Source organism: Triticum dicoccoides, chromosome 5A (assembly GCF_002162155.2).
Source record: "Triticum dicoccoides isolate Atlit2015 ecotype Zavitan chromosome 5A, WEW_v2.0, whole genome shotgun sequence".
NCBI lineage: Eukaryota > Viridiplantae > Streptophyta > Magnoliopsida > Poales > Poaceae > Triticum > Triticum dicoccoides.
Window position 1 is genome coordinate 705,771,040 of NC_041388.1, and position 23,951 is coordinate 705,794,990.

Below are 23,951 nucleotides of genomic sequence, written 5' to 3' on the forward strand. Positions count from 1 at the left end.
ATCATCCTTAATGCTATCCACTCGGGAACCTGTGGTCATCATGCATCCTCTCGGACCATCGTGGCCAAAGCATACCGAGCCGGATTTTACTGGCCAAAGGCGAATGAGATGGCAAAGGAAATAGTGGATAAGTGCGAGGGATGTCAGTTCTACTCGAATATGTCGCACAAGCCTGCATCAGCTCTGAAGACCATTCCACTCGTCTGGCCTTTCGCAGTATGGGGGTTGGACATGGTCGGTACTTTGAGAACATGGCGAAGTGGCTTCACGCATGTACTGGTGGCAGTCGACAAGTTCACACAGTGGATTGAGGCTAAACCAATCAAGAACCTTGACGCCGGTGCTGCTGTTAGCTTCATCAGGGAACTGACATTCAGATATGGAGTCCCGCACAGCATCATTACGGATAATGGGTCGAACTTTGACTCGGAAGAATTCAGGGATTTCTGCAAGTCTCAAGGCACACGAGTCGACTACGCTTCGGTCGCCCATCCGCAGACGAATGGACAAGCAGAGCGAGCCAATGGCCTGATTCTCAAGGGATTGAAACCCCGACTGATGCGTGATCTCAAGCATGCAGCTGGAGCTTGGGTCGTCGAACTTCCCTCGGTGCTTTGGGGACTGCGGACCACACCTAATCGGTCGACCGGAAGAACTCCATTCTTCTTGGTCTACGGAGCTGAAGCAGTCTTGCCGAGTGATCTTCTCCACAATGCTCCTCGAGTTGAGATCTACAACGAAGCAGAAGTTGAACAAGCGCGGCAGGACGCAGTCGACCTTTTAGAGGAAGAAAGGGAGATGGCTCTGATCCGATCGACCATCTACCAACAAGATTTGCGTCGTTTCCACGCCAGAAATGTGAGGGGTCGAGCCTTCCAAGAAGGAGATTTAGTCCTCTGAGTGGATCAGAAGAAACCACACAAGCTTGCTCCTTCTTGGGAAGGACCCTTCATCGTCACCAAAGTTCTCCACAACGGGGCGTACCGTCTTTACAACGTCGAACATAATATCGACGAGCCCCGAGCTTGGAACGCGGAACCACTCCGCCCATTTTACACTTAAGTTTATCACTCGGATGAGTTGCAATAAAGTACTCCTGTAGTTCATGGATTTCAAAATAATAGTATCATAGTTCCTCCATAATTTTTGTCACTTTTTATTTTTGTCCAATAAAATTTTCCCCTCAGTGGGTGACTTAGCCGCGAATCCGTTTCGCCTAAGTTTGTAAAAATCCTTACCGAGTGGTGAGCCAGACTCCCACTCGGAGGCTTAGCTGCGAATCCGTTTCGCCTAAGATATAAAAATCCTACCGAGTGAAGAGCAAACCTCTCACTCGGGGGCTTAGCTGCAGCCCAGTGCTCGCCTAAGTTATAAAAATCCTACAGAGTGGTAAGCCAGACTTCCACTCGGAGGCTTAGCTGCAGTCCAAGTACTCGCCTAAGTTATAAAAATCCTATCGAGTGAAGAGCAAACCTCTCACTCGGGGGCTTAGCTGCAGCCCAGTGCTCGCCTAAGATATAAAAATCCTACCGAGTGAAGAGCAAACCTCTCACTCGGGGTCTTAGCTGCAGCCCAGTGCTCGCCTAAGTGGATTATGGAATAAGTCGACTGCAGTGAGCGTCTTGCTTTGAACCTACAAAAGACATTTCAAGCCAAAAGCAATCATACTCAAACATCGAATTCAAGTTCGGAACGATACCTAAAGGAACCGAAAGTGCTCAGGCGCTAAGCCTATTAAGGTTTATCGGTTACAACTCCACTCGGCATACCGAGGCAAATTTAAAGCGTCAAGCTTAAAAGAAGTTTTTTACCCCTCCTGTGGAGGGCTGGAAGGTGCAACAAACTCATCAAGATCAATTCCATCTGCGATCCGAGTGGCAGCAGCAATGAAAGTTTCCATAAAGGACCGGAAGTCGTGTTTCTTGGTGTTGGCCACCCGGAGGGCCGCCAGCTTGTCTTCTCGCGCATCTTTGCAGTGGACTCGGGCCAGACACAGAGCAACATCTGCACCGCACCGAGCCGAGGACTTTTTCCACTCCTGCACTCGACCAGGGACTGTGTTCAAGCGAGCCATCAGTGACTCGAGGTCGTGCTGGAGTGTCTCCCCGGGCCAGAGCGTTGATTTGATGCGAGATGTGGCGACCTTCAGCCTTGCGAGATAGTCCACGACAGCTGTGACACGGGACTCCAGTCGGAAAACATTCATGGCAACTTCGTCGTCCACCGGAGAATTGATGGGGTCAAGGTTTGGTTCCAGCCGGCTAGTCTCTTCTTCAAAGTCTTGACAAAATTCTGCAAGGGCGATCACCGAGTCAAGGCAACGGTCGAATGGAAAAATCACAGTTGAAAATGATTGTTGAGCATAAAGGTTTACCTTCAAGCATAAGGAACAGCTTCTTGGCAAGACCATTCAGGAAGGCCTCCAGATCATTTTTCTTCTCAAGAGCAGCTTTCAGATTGGTATTTTCTTGTTCAAGCTTGGTGACTGAAGCTAACTTCTCGTCGGCAAGCTTGATCCTCTCAGCTAGTTCAAGGTCTTTTTTCTGTTGGGCCTCCTTCACCTTACCTGCAAGTTACAGCAAGATCAGATTTTGAAACAAATAAAGGGAAAAAGCAGTCGTCGAGGTCTCACCAAACATACCTTTGGTCTCCTCCTTTGCCTTCATCAGATTCTCCTGAGCCAGCTTCAAATCCAGCTCGAGCTGAATGTGCTTGTTTTCCAGCTCAGTGTAGCGAGCCGCAAGGTCATAGGATCTCTGGGAAGAATCAATCGACTAAATGTCAAAGATAATTCACTTCCAAGTGGAACAGGAAAAATCATGCGTTTCTAAGACTACAGCCGAATACAAGCATTCGACCGTAGTCTCGGGGACTACACCCAGTGGGTGCACTCAGCGTGCCCCCACTAATCCTGTTGAAGACAGAATCGACCAGTCGACCTCAAAAAAAACAACAACAAGATGTATTCTTTAAGACTGTAATCGACTGCAAGCAGTCGACCACAGTCTCGGGGACTACACCCAGTGGGTGCACTCAGCGTGCCCCCACCGGTTTGCGAAATCAATTCGCCATAGTCGAATGACGGAGAGACTAAACTTATAAAGCCTAAGGCCGACTACCAGCAGTCGACCTTAGCCTTGGGGACTACACCCAGTGGGTGCACTCAGCGTGCCCCCACCGGTTTGCGAAATCAATTCGCCATAGTCGAATGACGGAAAGACTGAACTTATAAAGCCTAAGGCCGACTGCCAGCAGTCGACCTTAGCCTTGGGGACTACACCCAGCGGGTGCACTCAGCGTGCCCCCGCTAACACGGAGTTTAAATCGACACACCCAGTGGGTGATTACTATAAATTCTGGAAAGAAAAGTTTTTGATAGCATATCCTAACAGAACAAGTGGTGGTCGACTGACCTGAACATTGCTTTGAAGGGCGGAACTGGCGTCGTAAGCTGCCTGGCTCGCATCCCGGATGGTCTTCAACTGCTCCATCATGATCCCTGTCTGGCGTATCGCCTCCTTCGCGGCGCCAGCTTGGTCCTCTGGGATGTGGTGCGTCGTGAAGAGGGAGGGCTGCAGAGCACTCGTCAGCGGATCTGCGAAGGACACAATGTGTCGAGTGGTGTTCTCTTCCTCCGCGACCAGGGTCTCAAGCACCGCCACATCCTGGAGCACCCTGCCAGCAGACGCTTTCCTACTCCTTCTGTGCTTCAGTGGTTCCTCATCTTCATCATCATCAGGGAGAGTGATAACAACATTGGATGGAGCTACAGAAAAGAATCAGAGTCAGAGATCATGAGTCAGTCGACTAGAAACGGTGTTAAGAGTATAGTACCAGGTTTTGAGGTTGCTGCGTCCTCCATATCATGGTCGTCAGCCCGGCCTGAGGTCTCAGAAGTAGCAGCACTGCAACTCCAAGGAATCAGTCGACTAACTCCAGCGCCAACCAGAGATACAGTTCATACAAAACAAGAAGACTTAAGCAGCATGATTACCCTGATATGGTGGGGATGGACACCTTCATCTTCGGCAGGAGCTTGGTCGGCTTTGACGGGGCCGCCCTGGGCTGCTTCGACGCCTTTTCAGTCGGCGCCGGAGAGGTGGTCCGAGGGCGCTTGGTCAACTGTGTAACAGTCGCAACCCCCTTGCCACGTTCAGTCGCAGGGTCATGGACAAGCTTCGACCGCCTTTCCGAGCGCGGTGGTGCAACCTCCTCCTCCTCCTCTTCCTCGTCCTCACCATCATCATCATCATCGTCATCATCGTCATCATCATCATCCTCAGCGGCGTCCGAGTCCCACTCCTCCTCCTGGCTCTCGCCCCCGCTCACTTCTCCCTCCTCAGTCGGAGCCTGTGCTCCGTTGGGCATCGAGTACAGCTCAGTGAGGGCCTGATAGACATCAAGACAAAGATCAGTCGACCGATCGGCAGAGAAAACAGAAATAAATGTGACAAGAATACAATGGGAAGTGGAGCAGACATACCTTGTTTGGATCACTGTGGCGGTCGAGTGGAGGAATCCTTCTGGCTCCGCGAGGGTTATCCTTGTTCCCAGTAACAGCGGCCATCCACCTTTCCAGAGTGGCATCATCGACTGTTTCTGGATTGACCCGAGTCACATCCTCAGTCCCGCAGTACAACCACATGCAATGGCTCCGGAACTGAAGAGGCTGGATACGACGCCTAAGGAAAACCTCCAGGAGATCCATACCCGTCACTCCCTCCCGAACCAACTGAACTACACGCTCCATCAGCATCTTCACGTCAGCTTTCTCCTCCGGAATCACCTTCAGAGAGGAGGGCTTGTTCACTCGGCCCATGGTGAACTGAGGGAGTCCACTCGACTGCCCCGGCGTCGACTGATCCTGGCAGTAGAACCAGGTCGACTGCCAGCCTCTGACTGACTCGGGAAATGTCATGGCTGGGAAGGTGCTCTTGTTCCTCACCTGGATCCCCAGACCCCCACACATTTGGACAACTCGGGTTTTTTCGTCGCCTGGGCTCGCCTTCTTCACGGTATGAGAGCGACATGTGAATATGTGCTTGAACAAACCCCAATGCGGTCGACAACCCAGGAAACTCTCACACATGGACACAAACGCGGCAAGATAGGCAATAGAATTCGGGGTGAAGTGGTGGAGTTGCGCTCCAAAGAAGTTCAAGAAACCACGGAAGAAAATGCTCGGCGGCAAAGAAAATCCGCGGTCGACATGGGTAGCCAGAAGCACGCACTCACCCTCTTCCGGCTGGGGCTGCCACTCTTTCCCCGGAAGCCTAGCAGCTCCATGAGGGATCAGGCCCTCGTTGGCCATGTCGAGGAGATCCTTCTCCGTGATGGTCGACTGGATCCAATCTCCCTGGACCCAGCCTTTCGGCAGGCGAGATCTAGACGAAGACCCGCCATGACTGGTGGATCTCCCCTTCACCTTCTCCGTCGCCGACGCCTTCTTCGCGCGTTCCAACACCGCCGTCTTCTCCTTGACCATGGCTGCCGGCGGGATGCGCGAGGGGAAGTTGTGCGGAGGCGAGAGCAAGCGCGTTGGGCAGAGACGAAGGGAGCAGAGAGAGAATGCTGAGGCACTGTTCAAAAAACCCTCACCGGGCGCATTTATAAGATCCCTTCCGAGTGGATGACAGGTGGGCCCGGTCGATCTAATCATATCCTGAACAGTTACGCGGATGCGATACGTGGCGAAAAAAGCGGCGCGGGGATCAAGGCGTCTATGCCCTGTCCCGTCCGAACACCGCGGTCCGCCCCGCTTCGCGCGCTTCCCCAAATTTCGCATCCCGCGGAATCCGCGAATGGCAGATCGGTCTGCCAAACGCGGGATTTCCTGCGATACGTCGCTCGGAAATCGACGAAGTCCAAAAGATCACTCGACGAAGGAAAAGAATGGATCGAGTCGACTGAAGAAAAGTTGCTCACTTTCAACAAAGAGATTTTTTAGTTCAAAACAACACACGACCAGTATGCGAAGGCTAATCGGAAACAACATCAACTCCTTCATCACTCAAGCCTCAATCCATTCGGGGGCTAATGATGGAGTCATGTACCTAGGGTAGGGTCACAGACCTGATCTAAGTACCCTGCCCAAGGACACCCTTAGAAGAAATCACCTTCCAGTCGACCTACGAGGGACTTACTCGACTGACTTGAAGGACTCGACCACGAAGACTCACTCGACCACCAGAAGGTCAAGAGGCACTCTGCACTGCAACGGTCTGTAATTAAGTAGACTTTATGATAGTAAAGACACTTTATGTGGGGCGTTACCAGTAACGCCCCGGACTTAATGTACCTTAAACCCTTCATTACGTGGGCTGGCTGGGGTCCTGGCGCACTCTATATAAGCCACCCCCCTCAACGGGCAGAAGGGTTCGGCACCTTGTAATCCATATACACATAATCCACTCGACCGCCTCCGGGCTCCGAGACGTAGGGCTTTTACTTCCTCCGAGAAGGGCCTGAACTCGTACATCTCTTGTGTTTACAACCTCTCCATAGCTAGGACCTTGCCTCTCCATACCTACCCCCACTCTACTGTCAGACTTAGATCCACGACAACCACCTTCAAATCCTTGACCATATCATGTACATCAGCACCAGTACGGTGGCGAGGCTTCGTCCGGTGATCCGCCTCACCTTTGAAATGCTTGCCTTTCTTTCTTACGGGATGCCTGCTCGGAAGAAATCGACGATGTCCCAGGTACACATTCTTCTTACAATTAGCCAAATATATATTGTTGGTATCGTCCAAACAGTGCGTGCATGCGTGGTATCCCTTGTTTGTCTGTCCTGAAAGGTTACTGAGAGCAGACCAATCATTGATGGTCACGAACAGCAACGCCTTTAGGTCAAATTCTTCCCCCATGCGCTCATCCCACGCACGTACACCTGTTCCATTCCACAGTTGTAAGAGTTCTTCAACTAATGGCCTTAGGTACACATCAATGTCGTTGCTGGATTTCTTAGGGCCTTGGATGAGCACTGGCATCATAATGAACTTCCGCTTCATGCATAATCAAGGAGGAAGGTTATACAAACATAGAGTCACAGGCCAGGTGCTATGGTTGCTACTCTGCTCCCCAAAAGGATTAATGCCATCTGCGCTTAGACCAAACCATACGTTCCTTGCGTCATCTGCAAACTCCTTCCCGTACTTTCTTTCGATTTTTCTCCACTGCGACCCGTCAGCGGGTACTCTCAACTTTCCGTCTTTCTTACGGTCTTCTCTGTTCCATCGCGTCGCCTTGGCATGCTCTTTGTTTTGGAACAAACGTTTCAACCGTGGTATTATAGGAGCATACCACATCACCTTGGCAGGAATCTTCTTCCTGGGGCGCTCGCCCTCGACATCACCAGGGTCATCGCGGCTGATCTTATAGCGCAATGCACCGCATACTGGGCAAGCGTTCAAATCCTCGTACTCACCGTGGTAGAGGATGCAATCATTAGGGCATGCATGTATCTTCTGCACCTCTAACCCTAGAGGGCAGACAGCCTTCTTTGCTTCGTACGTACTCTCGGGCAATTCGTTGTCCTTTGGAAGCATATTCTTTATCATTACCAACAACTTTCCAAATCCCTTGTCAGATACACCATTCTCAGCCTTCCATTGTAGCAATTCCAGTGTGGTGCTCAGCTTTTGCTTGTCACCTACGCAATTCGGGTACAACAATTTTTTGTGATCCTCTAACATGCGCTGCAACTTCTTCTCCAAATCACTTGCGCGGTTTCTCTTTGCATCGGCAATGGCCCGACCTAGATCATCAACGGGCTCATCCGATGCCTCTTCTTCAGCTTCTTCCCGCATTACCGGCTCAGCTTCTTCCCTCATTATTGTATCATCGTATTCAGGGAACCCATGGCCAGGATAGCTGTCGTCGTCCTATTCCTCTTCATTGTCTTCCATCATAACCCCTCTTTCTCCATGCTTGGTCCAAACATTATAGTGGAGCATGAAACCAGACTCAAACAGGTGGACGTGAATGGTTCTTGACGTAGAGTAATTGTGACCATTCTTACAACTAGCACATGGACAAGGCATAAAACCATCCGCCCGCTTGTTTGCCTCAGCCGCAAGCAGAAAAGTACGCACGCCATTAATGAACTCGGGACATCATCGATCATCGTACATCCATTGCCGGCTCATCTTCAATACACAGCACCGAAAACACCAAATTAATACAATACATAAAGTTCATACATAAAGATCATACAACACTTAAATGCAACAAACAAATAACTCTCTAGCTAAAGAATTTAAATGCAACAACAAATGCGATCAAGATCGCAACTAAGGTAACAATTGATCCAACAATATAATGATACCAAGCCTCACTATGAATGGCATATTTTCTAATCTTTCTAATCTTTAAGCGCATTTTCTCCATCTTAATCTTGTGATCATCGACGACATCGGCAACATGCAACTCCAATTCCATCTTCTTCCCCTCAATTCTTTTCAAGTTTTCCTTCAAATCCTCGTTTTCTCTTTCAACTAAATTTAACCTCTCGACAATAGGGTCGGTTGGAATTTCTGGTTCAACTACCTCCTACGTACAAATATCTATGTCATCTTGATGGGCATAATTTGTCATAAACACGAAATGCAATGAATAGTTTTAAAAGAGAATATACCACATCCGAATCATAACCCGGACGAGGGCCGACGGGGACGGATATCAAAACTATGGCACTATGTATAACAAACAACGTATGGGTAAGATAATTATACGAGTAACTATATATCCAAATCACACAAACATCAATTTTTTATATAAAACTTCATGAACAAGAGGCTCACCACAAGGTGGTGCCGGCGACGGGACGTTACGAGCGATTGACGGTGGTTACGACGGAGATTTAGAAGGTACTAAGTAAACCACACCTACATATGCAAACTAAGTGTTATTTTTGACCTCAAATTGCATATAAATCAAATACTAGCACATATATATAATTCCTCCCAAATTACTAGACTCAAAAATCAATCACTATATAAAGCATTGCACGAGCTAATCTAGCAATGAGAGATGAAAGGACAAAGTTGCTAACCTTTGTGATCATTTGAATGGATGGGGGCCTTCAAATCTTGACAAATTTTGGGCAAAATGTGTGATGAGCTTGAGAGGAAGAGGGAAAAGAACAGAAAGAAGAGGGGAAAGGGGAAGAACAGAGCGAGCTCGGGTGGACGAAGGGTCTATGTAGGTCGACCTTTAGTACCGGTTCGTGATACGATCCGGTACTAAAGGTGCTGGAGGGGCCCCGGACTGACAACATCCTGCCACCACTCACTTTAGTACCGGTTCGTGGCACGAACCGGTGCTAAAGGTTCGCCACGAACCGGTACTAATGAGAGCGGCCGGCTAGCCGTTGGAACCGGCACTAATACACACATTAGTGCCGGCTCAAATTCAAACCGGCACTAATGTGCTTCACGTTTGACCCTTTTTCTACTAGTGATCGAAAACCAAGTCGTTGGAGTAGCATCTGCCACCCCGTCACTTTTGTAGTTTGGGCCCTTTGTCGCTTCTGCCTTTTTCGCTGTCATCTTTCTAGCTCTTACTCTTGTTGTCCTTGGCGCCACTCTTTTCATGCAGGAAACACTCACCTCCAATGGTCACCGATGTCCTAACACTAGTTCTCACAAATTTGTGGGATGCACTGACATAGGTCCGCATGATGGACTTTCGAAGTTGGGTTTCATAGTGCAATTGTAAGGCCCAAGCGTCAGGGCCAGCTCCTTGCCTTGGCTTTCCACTAAAACACTTCGAGCGGATTTTTTTCTCAACTATATGAAATCAATATTGTAGTGTAGGCAGATAATGCAATACTAGATGCTTTCTATGGTTCAAACAGAGCTTCTTGATTCGAATGATTTTCTATAAATTTTGAAGTATTAGAATCCGTATGATCTTTTTGTTTCTTTCTCTCTTTGTTTGTTTGTTTTGTATGATTGAACCCCTTAGGTTTTTTAATAATTCATGCGTGGTGCATTTCCTCATGATGATTCTTTTACGGGGACAGTGTGGCATGTGTGGTAAGCAACCTCTGCTTCACAAAAATGATTCTTGTAGGCTGGGGGACATTATAGCGAGTTTCTTTTCTAAGGGAACTATAGCAAGTGATCATTAAATTCATTAAAAAAATTAGTAGAAAGTTGATCATGGGTTGGAAAGAATAGCAACCTTTCGTCAAGTTTGAGTTGCTTACCACATGTGCCACGTGGTTTTTTTTTTGAATAGGACTGAAAGTGTTGCTCCAATCCCGAGCACAAATGCGGCTGCACAAAGTATAAAATTCAAAAAAGAATAGCGATGTTTTTCCTGCTGAAAATTTAAAACATTTGTCGGTGTTCATTGGAAAAATAATAAAAATTCAAAAACAGAACAGTGATTTTTTCTTGCGGAAAATTAAAATATGTCGATGCGCATTAAAAAATAAAATTATTTTTTAGCACCTGGCACGTGAGCACCAGGGCCGTCGTTGTCGCCCAGAAAAAAAATGGGAAAAAGAAATCGACACCTGAGAGATTCGAACTCTCGCGGGGAAACCCCATGTACTTAGCAGGCACACGCCTTAACCACTCGGCCAAAGTGTCAGCTGATGACTACTAGATCGCTGGACAGTACTTAGCTATAAAGCCACCTATGATCGAGATAGAAATGCCACCGTACCACTGACGAGAAGGAAGTGAAGGGAGAAAGAACATCGACTGGTTCGAGTTTCAAGGAATACTTTCGAGAAGTGAATTGTCTAGAGGGGAAAGATGAATAGAGCCTTTGGATTTTTTTTCCCGGCCAATACGCAATGCTTGCGTATCTTGTTATTGATAGCAGAGATTAGAGAAAGTACCACAGAGGGTACAACGCACTACACGATCGCAAGAAGACACAAGTATGGTGTCCTGAGTAGAGGGAAAAAGAGATGCCCATCCCGAACAAAGGACACATACAGTTAAACCTACCTAGCCCGGCCTTCGGCCACAGAAGGCAAGGAGACTAAATTCATAGAGGATATAATTGTATTGATTTTGTATTGTGACTGTTGATTTTTTTTATAAAGTTGATCAAACTTTACGAAGTTTGACTATAAACATACCTTATATGCTGAGTAAACTCCGGAAGTTAATATAAGAGGTTCCAAAAAAACATGTTATGTTAAATTAGTTACGCAGGGAGTAATTTTTTTTACGGGAAGGCTCACTTTATTAATCAAATAATAGTTACATTGTCTGCTAACAGTTTAAAGATGAACTCGTGCGGGGCATCAACCCAAAGAGAAGGGTTATTTGCACGTCCCCATCTAGCCAACTCATTAAACACATTAAGCTAGGCGTGAAAGGCGGCCAACTAGCTATGCCACGTGGCGCAAACTGGTTGACCGCAATGAAAAAGCTTTTGTGATATTATTTTTAGTTGAAGGTGAGTAATGTTTTAAGATATTTTGTTTCCTTTTTAGATGGAGATGATGACTCCATAAGTTTTTAAAAATGGAGGGCTAAGTAAAGTGGCGCTCGCTGGTAGGCTGCGTTGGTGATTTTTTACTTCTTTTTTTAGATGGAGATGGATTTTTAAAAAATATTTTTCTAAATGTAGGTGAGGACGACATGTATTTTTTAAATGAAAACATGCACATAACTTTCTCTCAAGCGGCGTCACCGGGTGGCGCCCGAACCACTAGTGAGCTACATAATTTGTCTCTCTACTACACTGCTCAATATTAACCCTCCCGAAATCTAGTAAAATACTATGACAATCATCAAGAACTGGCGTTGCCACCATAAAATACCATTTGTTGCATTTTATAGCATCCACCACCATGTTGTTATCCGATCTCATCACCAGATTAGAGCATCCCGTATTTCTTGCTAGCTTCCGCTCCTCAAGCAAGGCAGCTGCTTCTGCTGTGAACACGCCAGCTACATGTTCCACTCTTGCCGTACATGTCGCTATAAAACTTCCCCGATGATCACGGATCACAGCTCCACATGAGCCTGCGTAGTCACCCTCGGTAAATGATGCATCAACATTTAAAATTCATCAGCTACGTAGGGAGTATCTTTTCTTTTACAATATAGTTGTTTTGTATCTCATTGTAATACTATTAGTTACGATTTGCTTCATCTCGAATAAGTGTCTTTGTTTTAATACAACCTCTTTTTTTAGGAGGGATCTAATGCAACCTCTACTAAATAAAAAACACTTTATTTGAGACCGGAGGGAGTATTTTTTTTCTACAATAATTATCATATTCGAAGATGTCCTTTGCTGTCTTTTCCTTCTTTCAGTTTGGGTTTTTTTCTGGAAGGAGAGAGAGAGAGCGAAAGCTCGCATTGAGTGTGAATCCAGGCCGTTGATGCGAAGCGTCGGGCCGCCGTTGGATAACTGGAGGGAATGTTTGCTTCGTCAGTCCTTTTGGCTTGATGGCTTCAGAATTCAGATGAGGTCCGTTGATACCGGGCGGACCGGTTGCCGGAGGAGGTGTGCTCCCGCCAGAGCCCATCCGCGCCCGCCTCAGCGTCCTCACGGCCGGCCTCCGCGCCGCGCCGCACACAGCCGTGCGGCCTTTGATCCGCACCCTACCGTCGTCGGAGCCGTCAGCGAAGGGCCCTTGGTCGATCTTTATTACTAGACTAGAAAGGGAGAAAGAAAATAGTCGTCGGAGCCGTCAGCCTACGCCGTGCCGCGGCGACTGCTGGCGCTGCCTCGTACACCGCCCGAGCGCGTCAACCTCCTCATCGAGCCCACCCCCTCTGCTCCTCCTCGCGATTTCCTACTTTGTTAAGTGCGAGACGACGAGTGGCCGGTGGGTACTGAGGTGTGTTCGATCAGGAGTTGCATTTGTGATTGGCACCCCCGGAGAACATTTATGATTGCCAGAGAGTTTCTTCAGTTATTCCCCAGTTATTTGCTCTGGTTATTCCAAGTTATCTGAATTTTGCAGGCAATCGGTCACTTGTGTGCTCACTCTGGGTATCAGAGATCAACCAACCAGTGAGTGTTTGAGACTCCTCAACTTGCATTTTATATAACGGACACAAAAGCTTGGAATCCTGGGAGTTCGTTGTGAGGCAGTGATCAGTTTCCTCCGGATGATTCTTCAGCTGTAAGTTTGTGAGATGTGACTGCTATTGCTGTTCTGTAATATACTGCAAGTTTTTTTGGTATGCTCCTCCAGTAACCCTTTTTTGCTTTGAATAAGCTAGGCATAATGTAAATATTCGACCTACCTTGGGTTTAATTACCTTGCCACTTCTGGGACTTACAATGCAAAGTTGGTCGATCCGTCGATAAGGCCTTCCTTTCATCTAAACAAATCTTGGGGTCGCTGTCGAAAAATATTTTTGATGATTTAGACCGTGTTGATTTTATTCAGCACAACCTGTTGAAATGCAGAGCAGGTGCTTAGAATCAGCAGTGAATTGAGATTAACAAACATTGCTAATACTATGCATGATTAAATAATAACCGACGTATATTCTTCATGCTCTTCGTAGCTGAAGATACATAGTTTTTTTGTAGATAATGTACTCAAGATACATACCCTGCATATAATTTTGGGTGATACAGAGCATCCCATATTGTGATGCAACACTACAGTTCAGGCATACAATGGCCTATACTCTTGTATTATGTAGCATCTACTCCCCTTGAGAACTTTCTGGCCTAAACCTTCTTCCGCCCCATCCACCCTCCATTTGGCAGTTGAAATATGTAGCGGCCACAATGTTGAGGTGGTACTGGCGTGCGAGGTTCCTGCAGCTGAAGTTGTGCCGCATGTCCGGCGCAAAAACTGTCCCCCTACCTAATAAATACCATCCGGTGGATGCCAGATCTTGGCTCCGGTCTTTCATAAACCACAAGCTCTTGGCCTGCAAGAGAACCATGCCATTAGTTAGTCATTAATCACTCAAGAATTTAAAGAGTAATTCCACGTATCTATATTGTTGAATTATGATAACTCAGTGCGCAAGTTCGGTTTTGTGCATGTGAAAAAATAAATCAAGTATAAATGAAAGATAGGAAAAGGCGTTTCTGAAGTATACCACGGTTATAAGATCCCTGTGTTGTAGGCTGTACAATGGACTTGTCTTAAAGATTTCTTTTGGAAATATGCATGTCATTTTACGCATTGATAGTTATTATTTTTCTAGTATTAAGATTCCAATTGTTAATGATGGCCCAACTTTGAAATAACTTTTACCTGATTTAAGTGATAGACCTATCTGTTAGTTCTATGGTAGGCAACAAGTTTGAGGCAATTTTTTTTTTTTGGGAATGTGAGGCAAAGAACTTAACAAGTGATACTTTCCACCTCCACAAATTCAGCTAAACCTGCAAAATCAAATGGCACAAATTGTTATGCAGAACATCATACCAAAGCTGACACCAGTTGTTCCAGGGATGTCTGACACCATCCTACATAGGAGTGGAGATATATCATAATGAGATAAAATTATATAGGGAACACATATAAAGAATGTGGGGCAGAAAACAAATGGGTAGGGACTAGGGAGTCATATTGACGAGAATATAAACATGTTGCATTTAATTAATTTACCAGTGCAAATACTCCCTTAGTGTTGGGTGGCTTGGGCTTGGGGCATCTGGATCGACCAGCATCTTTTCGAGTCAAAGAGAAACCCAAACAAGTTAACATATACTGTAGTCATTATGTTTGAGTATGCTAAGAGTAAATTAATCACCTGCGATACCTTTTGTTTCTAAGAAATTCTTCACAACAATACTACTACTAAACGATGTGGGAGGGTTAGATAACTGAAGAAGTCGTGTGTACTGCCCACTGTAGTCCAGATAGAAGTTTACCAGGGTGTAGAGAAGTCTCATGTCATTGCCACCAACATCAACTCGCGGCTTGCTTACGACTGCGGATGGTCTCAGCTCAGCACCTCGCAGAAGTAGCCTGTTGTTGTAGCCTATGCTGAGTGGGACAGTTGATGTAAACGGATCCAACACATCATGTATAACCTGAGCCACAACCAAGGGATCCACTGCGGACGTATGCATGCTGGACGAGGGCAACCGCCTCTTTTTCTCCGCTATTCTGTTGACCTAGCTCTCCACGGACCGGCTGAAGAATTGTTGTTTCTATGCATCGACTACTTGTATGGCTCGCGATGAGGCTCTCAGGCTCTTGATATTTCATATTTGGACGTACTGTAGGTAACATGTTTGGGTTCTCATTGGAACTATCAAGTCATTCAAGTCATGACCCATCCCAAGTGATGAGAAAGAATATCTCCAGGAAGAAAGCGACTGGGGCGTCCTTGATAGTAGTAGTACCTTTGTACTTGTACACATGACAGACGGCCTTGATATTCGCCGATTAATTAGATCCCGAGCTTTATGGGGGTGCACTGGAAGACTAGAACATGTTACTTCCTCCGTCACAGTTTAGAAGACACAGTTAAATTTACGTGCGTTTCCACAATAGACAAGGTTTAGAGCGCATTGCATTTATGTCTAGTAGCTAATTAGTACTCATATATATTATTTTTATATGCATGCTTAGTGTGAATGTTATTTTCTAACCCCATCTCACAACCAATAAATAACCACCTAGCTTCCAAAGAATTTCCAAACGCGTCTTCTAAACCGTGACGGAGGAAGTATAATTAATCTTGTCATTATGGTTAAACACATGCAATTGAGAGATGCATGCAAGAGAGAAGAAGTCAAATTGAATTGGTTTTGACTAATGCATGCATGCATGCATTCTGGCTGGCTGTACAAGAGCTACACGCTGCATGCATGAAACCTCTGGCTAGGCTGGTATTACTCGTTAATGAAATGAAGTACTACTAGTAAGAGCCAAGGAACGAGAGAAGAAGTTCAAGTTGAGTTTGAAGAGAGGCTAGGCAGCTGGATGCTGCATGCTTGTCGGCAGCACAAGAAAGTGCTGTAGTAGCTGATAGTTTGTCGGAAAATATCGAGGATGTATGCATAACCTTAGCTAGCAAGGCAGAAGGGAGCCAAACTCAAATTTACTAGCGAGGAAAGGCTTAGCTTTGTACATAACTTTGTTTTCCAATTGTTCTACGGTTAGGGCTTCATAAAGAAAAAGAAAAAGAAATGTTTAGCTTTGTACACAACTTTGTTTTATTAATGAAAACCACCGTAGAACAATTGTTCTGCGATCAGGGCTTCAAAAAAATATATATGAAGGGAAGCCTTAGCTGTTAAGCAATGCTGTCGCTGCGGTAAATCGTCATAGTATCATGCTTGTACGGTCTGGATTGGTACCAGTGATGAAATGGTAGAGAACTTATGCAAATTCTTGGACACGGTTTTGTGGCGGCTTGGCGGTGTACTTGACTATCGGACATGATTCATGGAAACAGGCAGATTTTCAATACATTTCCAACCTTTAGGACAAAAAAATAAATCCAACCCTAACCTATCCTCCGACGGCGCCCCGTCGTTCACTTACTTTGCATTTCGCATAGGCGACCACATCCTTCATCTATCGTCTTCATGTACGGGAGCGGGGTTAAGACCCGTGAAGTGGAGGTGCGATTACCGACGAGGAAGAGTAGAATATGGGAGACAGACCGACCCACTTGGGACACAATGCCCTGCCGCATCCCATGCCCTACTCAGCCACGGAGGAGTATGCGACCTGTCCGTCGCCAGTGCCGGTGGATGTGAGACCGATGATGGACGTGGACGGTCCATCACTGTCCACATGCCACGCGCCCCCCAAAAGTTGGACGGCGGCACATATGACGCGCAATTGGTTGCGTTGGAGTCCTGGACCATCTGTTGGAATTTTGCTAGTAGGCCTTTGGCCCAAAGTCCAACTAAAATTTTAAAATTCTCTTGGTTCATTCATGCACATATGTGAGTGGAGTGAGTGAGATTAAAGTTTAGTCCCACCACGTAAGTTGAGTGAGAGTTGCATCTTTTTATAAGATGAGCTCTTCTATCACTTGTATGAGCATGAGAAGAGGAGACCTACACGCGTGCTCCTCCTCCTCGCTCGCCACGCCACGTCACGCCATGCCTCGTCACGACAAGTTGCGGGGTTGAGCTGAGTCGCGGACAGAGCTATGCACGTTGTCTATATTTTTGCTGCTCGGGAAAAATTAGTGAGTCATTAATTAATACTTAACGGACGCGTAAATTACTGAACCGTTTCCGATTCTTTTGGATCGCGACTCGGGCGTGGGGTTTATTCCCACGACCTACCCGGCCTGCACTATATAGTCAGGCAGACATCTACCCTACACTAGTGCAGAATCAGGCTTTAGCGCTGGTTCATAAGGGCCTTTAGTGCCGGTTCTATAACCGGCACTAAAGGGTGGGGACTAAAGCCCCCCCCCCCCCTTTAGTACCGGTTCGGCACGAACTGACGCTAAAGTGCCACCACGTGGCACGAGCCAGGCCAGGGTGCGGGTAGATCATTAGTAACCGGTACTAAATGTTTGGGGGGTTTTGTTTTTATTTTTTATTTTTCCTTTAATTTTGTGTTTTCAATTTAATTTAGTGAATTTTTACATTATAATGAGTTGTTAAATTATTAGGTAAAAGTACCGCAGATTAGTTTCGACTGGATGCATGTGGATCCTGGCAGCTAAGTGATCAAGTATATGCCATATCCATATTACCTGATCACTTAGGTGATCAAGGTAATATGGATATGGCATATACTTGATCACTTAGCTAGGATCCATCCAGTTGAAACTAATCCGTGGTTTCTTTCATAAATGATATAATAACTCATCAACATCATCATCATCATCGTCGTCATCATCATTATATTAATATAAAAACTCTTGCATCATATCATCACCAACAACAGTATATACTAGCTAGCTAAAAATCATCATAGTCGTCATTACCACTATTTAATCATCATAGTCATTACAACTATCTAATCACCACCAACACTAGCTTAAAGAAAAAACATTCACTTGTACCAGAAGCAAAGATATCATCGATTTCAACATGGTCGTGATATTATAAGCGTTCATAACACCACAAAAGCAAATCACTCTTTGAGATTAAGTTCAGGACGAAAAACACGAACATAAGAGGACAAGTACTAAGAGCATGAACTAGCTAATCACTCCTGCTGCTCTCTCTCAGATAAAATAGTACAGAACATGTATAGCTCTCCTGATTCATCATATTGGAGCATGCAGATGAACCTGTCTCCTAATCATGGGCCGCGCTTCTGATTGCCGCCCCCTAATACTTCTCTGCGATCGTTAACAATTTTGCTCCAATCTTTCACTATTAAGCATTCCGCGCTTTTAGAAATCCTGAATGCACTCATGTGCAATGTAGGATGTCTTGGCCGTAAGCTAACCATTGACATGCGACCTTTAGTCTCGATCCACTGAGGCACAACTGTCATCGGGAGTCCCTATTGAAGAACATTGTATAGTAATATACTTAGCAATGAAAGTTTAGCTTGAAAAATAATGTATGCAAAAGATGCACTGAGGACAAATAGTAAAAATCATACCATACTTTCTAAATAGATGTGACCGTAGTTCAATACGATCACTATTGGTCGCACATTTTGAGTACTAAGATTTTCAAATTCAGGAAAATAATTTCTCTTGACAGCATCAAGATCCTCAAGTCATGAAACATAATGACTTGTCTCCTCACAGTTTAGTTTAGCCCCGGGACAGTGGACGGTCCTGTCTACCAAGCGCCGGACATGTTTGCTTGAATGGAAATAAGCTGTCAATAGAAATTAGTTGTCAACTATTTTTGAATAAACAATATCGAAGACATAAATATGGTTGAGAAACTCACATAATGGTAGAACTGGAGGCGTCTGCATATCGATCCAGATGTCTCTATTACCTTCAATATCATCTTCCAGGCGAATATCAAAGGTGATAACCATATCAGGCTCAAATGCATAAGCCTTGCATAGTGCTTGCCACGTTTTGCATTCAAAATAGGTGTATGTGTCTGTATTGTATAATTTGACGTTGAAAGTATAACCATGCTCGATCTTCAAGTAAACTCTCTTTATCTCCATAGTTTCCATATCACTAAAACCTATCTTATCCAAGACAAATTTTTTTGCATGGCAGGGGATGTGCTAGTGGAATAGTGAAAATTTAAAATTATAAGTTCAAGCAAATGACATGTATAGGTTCAAGCAAATTTAAAATTTAAAACCTATCTTATCCACATAAGTCATGCTTAATTACGAAAAAGACTTGTCGTTCTGACTTACTATATCCACTTTGAAGGTCTCATCCAGCTTGATGCTGAAGCACCTATCATCAACAAGAAAATTTCTGTCGCACAGGCCGCGCCGGTCTTCACATTATTCGCACATAATGAAATCTTTTTCGTCGTCAGACGACATTTCCTATGTTCATATAGGTGAAACATTAAACACTTACTAGTTCTATTAATTCAACTAAATAAACTAGTTCTATTAATTCAACTAATTTAACTAAGCATTTACTAAAAATAAACTAGCTGTATTAATTTTCTTACTAAAATATATAAAGTAGCTAGTTCTATATAGTAATATTTTAATTAGATCATTAAATCCCATATACCTAAATTTTCTTACTAAAAATAAACTAGTTCTATTAATTCAACTAGTTCAACTAAGCATTTACTAAAAATAAAGTAGTTCTATTAATTCAATTGACATTAATATCTAGCTAATTGATCTAACAATATTGACATTAATATTTAACTTTTCTATCTAATTCATCTAATTCGATCATCTAATTAACAATTTGACTTGCATTAATCTAAAAAATAGAAAATAAGTAAAAAAATGTGTGTGTGCGCGCACGCGTGTGTACGTGTTTTTGTGTGTGTGTGTGTGTACGAGCGGGGCCGGCGACGTACGGGCGGCGGGGGCGAGACGACGATGTACCGGATGGCGGCGTACGGGGCGGCGTTGCGAGACGGCGATGACGGGCGGCGGCGCGAGACGGCGACGACGGGGATGGCGACGACGGGCAGCGGGGGCGGCGAGGGCGAGACAGCGATGGGCGATGACGCGGGACGGGAGCGCGGCAACGTCGCGAAGAGGTTGGAGATGGGGAGATGAAACTGCATTTTTCGCAAGTGCTATATATATAGGAGGGGCCTCTAGTACCGGTTGGAGCCACCAACCGGTACTAAAGGCCAATTTGGCCAGGCCAAGCGGCGGGAAGCGGCCCCCTTTAGTACCGGTTCGTGGCTCCAACCGGTACTAAAGGGTGGCCTTTAGTACCGGTTGGAGCCACAAACCGGTACTAAAGGGGCGCACTACGGTGCACAAAGTTTAGTCCCATCTCGCCGAGCGAAGGGCAGCCGCACTGGTTTATAAACCCAGCTGCGGCTGCTTCTTTGAGCTCCTCTCTAAAGTAGGCTTCTGGGCCTAACTTTCACTAGTAGAAAACAGGGATTTGGTTCGGGCAGGGCAAGCCCATTAGTCCCGGTTCAGTCATGAACCGGGACCCATGGGGGCATTCGTCCCGGTTCTTTAGCCCATGGGGCCGGCCGGGGCCTCGTGGGCATTGGTCCCGGTTCGTATGGACCCATTTGTCCCGGTTCTAGGCACGAATCAGGACCAATGGGCCTCTCTCCTGGCCCACAAACATTGGTCTCGGTTCTTGGCTCGAATCGGGACAAAAGGCTGGGCTTTAGTCCCGGTTCCAGCCATATACCGGGACAAATGAGTTGCCTATATATACCCCGTCGCCGCAGCAGAGCACTCCATAGTGCTCTGTTTTTTCTGGCTGGCGAGGAGAGGGCATTTGGGTGCTCTAGCTCACCTCCTATGCACATGAGGTGTTCGATGAAATGCCCGAGCCACGCTAGTTAAGCTTTCTCCTCTCAAAGCTCGACCTCCAAGCTCCATTTCCCCCGAGATTTGCATAGGTTTAGTGGTCCATCACGTCCCGTCCCTGTCTTCACCACCGTCGATCGCCCGCGCCGATCTCGTCGCCGGCACCACCGTGGTGAGCCTCTTGTTCTTATCTTCTTTCTGAAAGAAAATAATTCTTACTTTAGATAAATACTTGTCTAATTTTCTAACTTTTATTATTGCTTGTTATTATATAGTGAGATGGTTTTGGTATCCGCCCCCGTCGGCCCTCGTCCTATCTATGATTCAGATGTGGTATATATTATCCTTTTCTAACTCTTTGCTTCATTTATTGTTTTTGACAATTATGCCGACCAATGTGACATAGATTTTATTTATGTAGGAGGTAGTTGAACCGGAAATTCCAACAGACCCTATTGTTGAGAGGTTAAATTTAGTTGAAGTAGAAAACAATTACTTGAAGGAAAAAAAATTGAGGAGGAGAAGATGATATTGGAGTTGCATGTTGCGGATGTCGTCGATGATCACAAGATCAAGATGGATGCAATGCGGTTGAAGATTAGAAAGATTAGAAAATATGCCATTCATACCGAGGCTTGGTATCATTATGCCGTTGGATCAATTTTTACCTTGATTGTGATTATGATCGCATTTGTTGTTGCACTGAAAGGTTTTACATAGTTTCAATGTATGGTTTAACTACATGCTCTGGAGAGCTATATGTTGTTCAATGAGAACTATGTATTTACTTTATTTTTAATGTGATGATAAACTTCTATTAATTTGGTCACTTATCTATTCATGAGAGCTATATGTACTAAATGATGATGTGGCTTTGAATGGTGCATTTTGAACACAGAAAAACTATGGAGTTCAAACAAGTTAAAAAATGAAATCCCTTTGTAACATATGAGTTTCCGTATGAAACCCTCATACTTCGAAAGAGATTGTCCGTTTTGTACACGAAGTGCATCCAGTTTTTGCCGTAACCCTCTCTACTTTCTTACACATGCTATGTGGGTGAAACGATGATACCGTACCAACTTTCAACCTTTTCAGAGTTCATTTGAAATGCTTTTCAATTTTAGGGTCTTGTAGCTCAAAATAATCAGTAAATGCATGAAAAATAACAAATGAAGTCAGAAATGGTTGAAAATTGATGACGTGGCTTTGAATGGTGCATTTTGAACACATAAAAACTACGGAGTTCAAACAATTTAAAAAAATTAAATCTCTTTGTAATAGATGAGTTTCCTTATGAAACCCTCATACTTCGAAAGAGATTGTCCGTTTTGTACAGGAAGCACATCCAGTTTTTGCCGTAACCCTCTCTACTTTCTTGCACATGCTATGTGGGTGAAATGATGATACCATGCCAACTTTCAACCTTTTCAGAGTTCAGTAAAAATACTTTTCAATTTCAGGGTCTTATAGCTCAAAATAATCAGTAAATGCACGAAAAATAACAAATGAAGTCAGAAAGAGTGAAATTGACGATGTGGCTTTGAATGGTGCATTTTGAACACATAAAACTCTGGAGTTCAAACAAGTTCAAAAAAATGACATCCCTTTGTAACAGACGAGTTTCCGTATGAAACCCTGATACTTCGAAAGAGATTGTCCGTTTTGTACACGAAGTGCATCCAATTTTTGCCGTAACCCTCTCTACTTTCTCGCACATGCTATGTGGATGAAATGATGATACCATGCAAAAAGAAAATTAACTAAAAAACTTTTATAAAACTCTAATAGCAAAAGGAATTAACTAAAAAGCTTTTATAAACCTCTAGTATTTTTTAAACTAAAATTATATAAAATTCATGCTGCTGAAATTATCAAAGTATTTTTTGTTCAAAACATGAAAAGCAGAAAGACACAAAATAAACTTTAATAAATAAGTAGAAACAAAATTAAATAAACTAAATTTAATAAAATAAATAAGTAGAAACAAAATAAAATAAAATAAACTTTAATAAAATAAATAAGTAGAAACAAAATAAAACAAATTAAAATTTAATACAATAAATAAGTAGAAACAAAATAAAATAAACTTTTATAATATAAAGAAGTAGAACAAAATAAACTTTATAAAAGTAAAATAAATAAACTTTAATAAAATAAATAAAATAGCAACAATAAGTTTTTTGTTGTAAGTAAAAACAAAATAAAATAAATAAAGCAACAAAAAAATATATAAAAAAGTGCCAACTACTGGGTCACCATGGCCAGAATACGACTAGAAACCCTACCATGGGCCAGGATCCAGGCCCGCAGAAGGCCAAGTAGGCCCATCAGGCATAGCTGTGACAATTAGGCCCGTAAGCCTGCAATCGAGAGGAGCTCGAGAGGGGTGCGACAGTGGGGCTTATAAACCACTCCCCGCCTCTCTCAACTAGCGAGGCGGGACTAAAGTTTTGGCCACGGAGAGCACGAGGCCTTTGGTACCGGTTGATGCCACCAACCAGAACCAAAGGCCGCCGCTTCCCGCCCTTTGGGCTGCTGAAAAGGGACCTTTGGTCCCGGTTGGTGGCACGAACCGGGACCAAAGGGGGGGTATTGGTCCCGGTTGGTGCTACGAACCAGGACGAAAGGTGTAATTATATAAGCCAACACTTAGAAAATTTGCCCTACTGCTCCCATTCTCCCCCGACGCCGCCAGGTCGCTCCTCTCGTCGCCGTCGCCGACGCCGCACCCTGTCCCGACGCCGCCCGCCACCGTCCGCTGTCGCCCACCTCCCGTCCTCCGCAATGACTCTGCCTGACGCCGCCCCTACGCCGCCCGACACCGCCCAACTTCGCCGCCGCTGACACCCTCGACGCCAACTGCCCCGAGGCCGGCCGCTGTGCCCGGCCACCCCCTGTGGGCACACCTGCTGCTCCTCGGGCCCTTGCGTGCGCCCGCCCCGACACCGGCGCCGCCGCCACCATGCCCCTCTGCCCGGCCGGCCCCTAGAGCTTTCCTTTATATTTTTTTGTTATATATATATATGCTATTTGTTTAGATGTTTTTAGATGTTCTTATATGCTATTTTAGATGTTTTTAGTTGTTCATAAAATAAATTTAGATGTCAAAAATGTTTTTTATGTTCATATATAGAAAGTTTTTATAAAAATGTATGTAT

At 45.0% G+C, this 23,951-nt stretch overlaps 1 non-coding gene and 1 pseudogene across 1 annotated transcript; both read right to left on the reverse strand.

The window, feature by feature from the left end:
* Positions 1–10,521: 10,521 nt before the first annotated feature.
* TRNAS-GCU lies at positions 10,522–10,603 on the reverse strand. Its single transcript has one exon. It is a non-coding gene; the product is annotated as a tRNA-Ser (tRNA).
* Positions 10,604–13,645: 3,042 nt separating this feature from the next.
* On the reverse strand, positions 13,646–23,052 carry LOC119300547 (annotated as a pseudogene).
* Between the last annotated feature and the right edge of the window lie 899 nt (positions 23,053–23,951).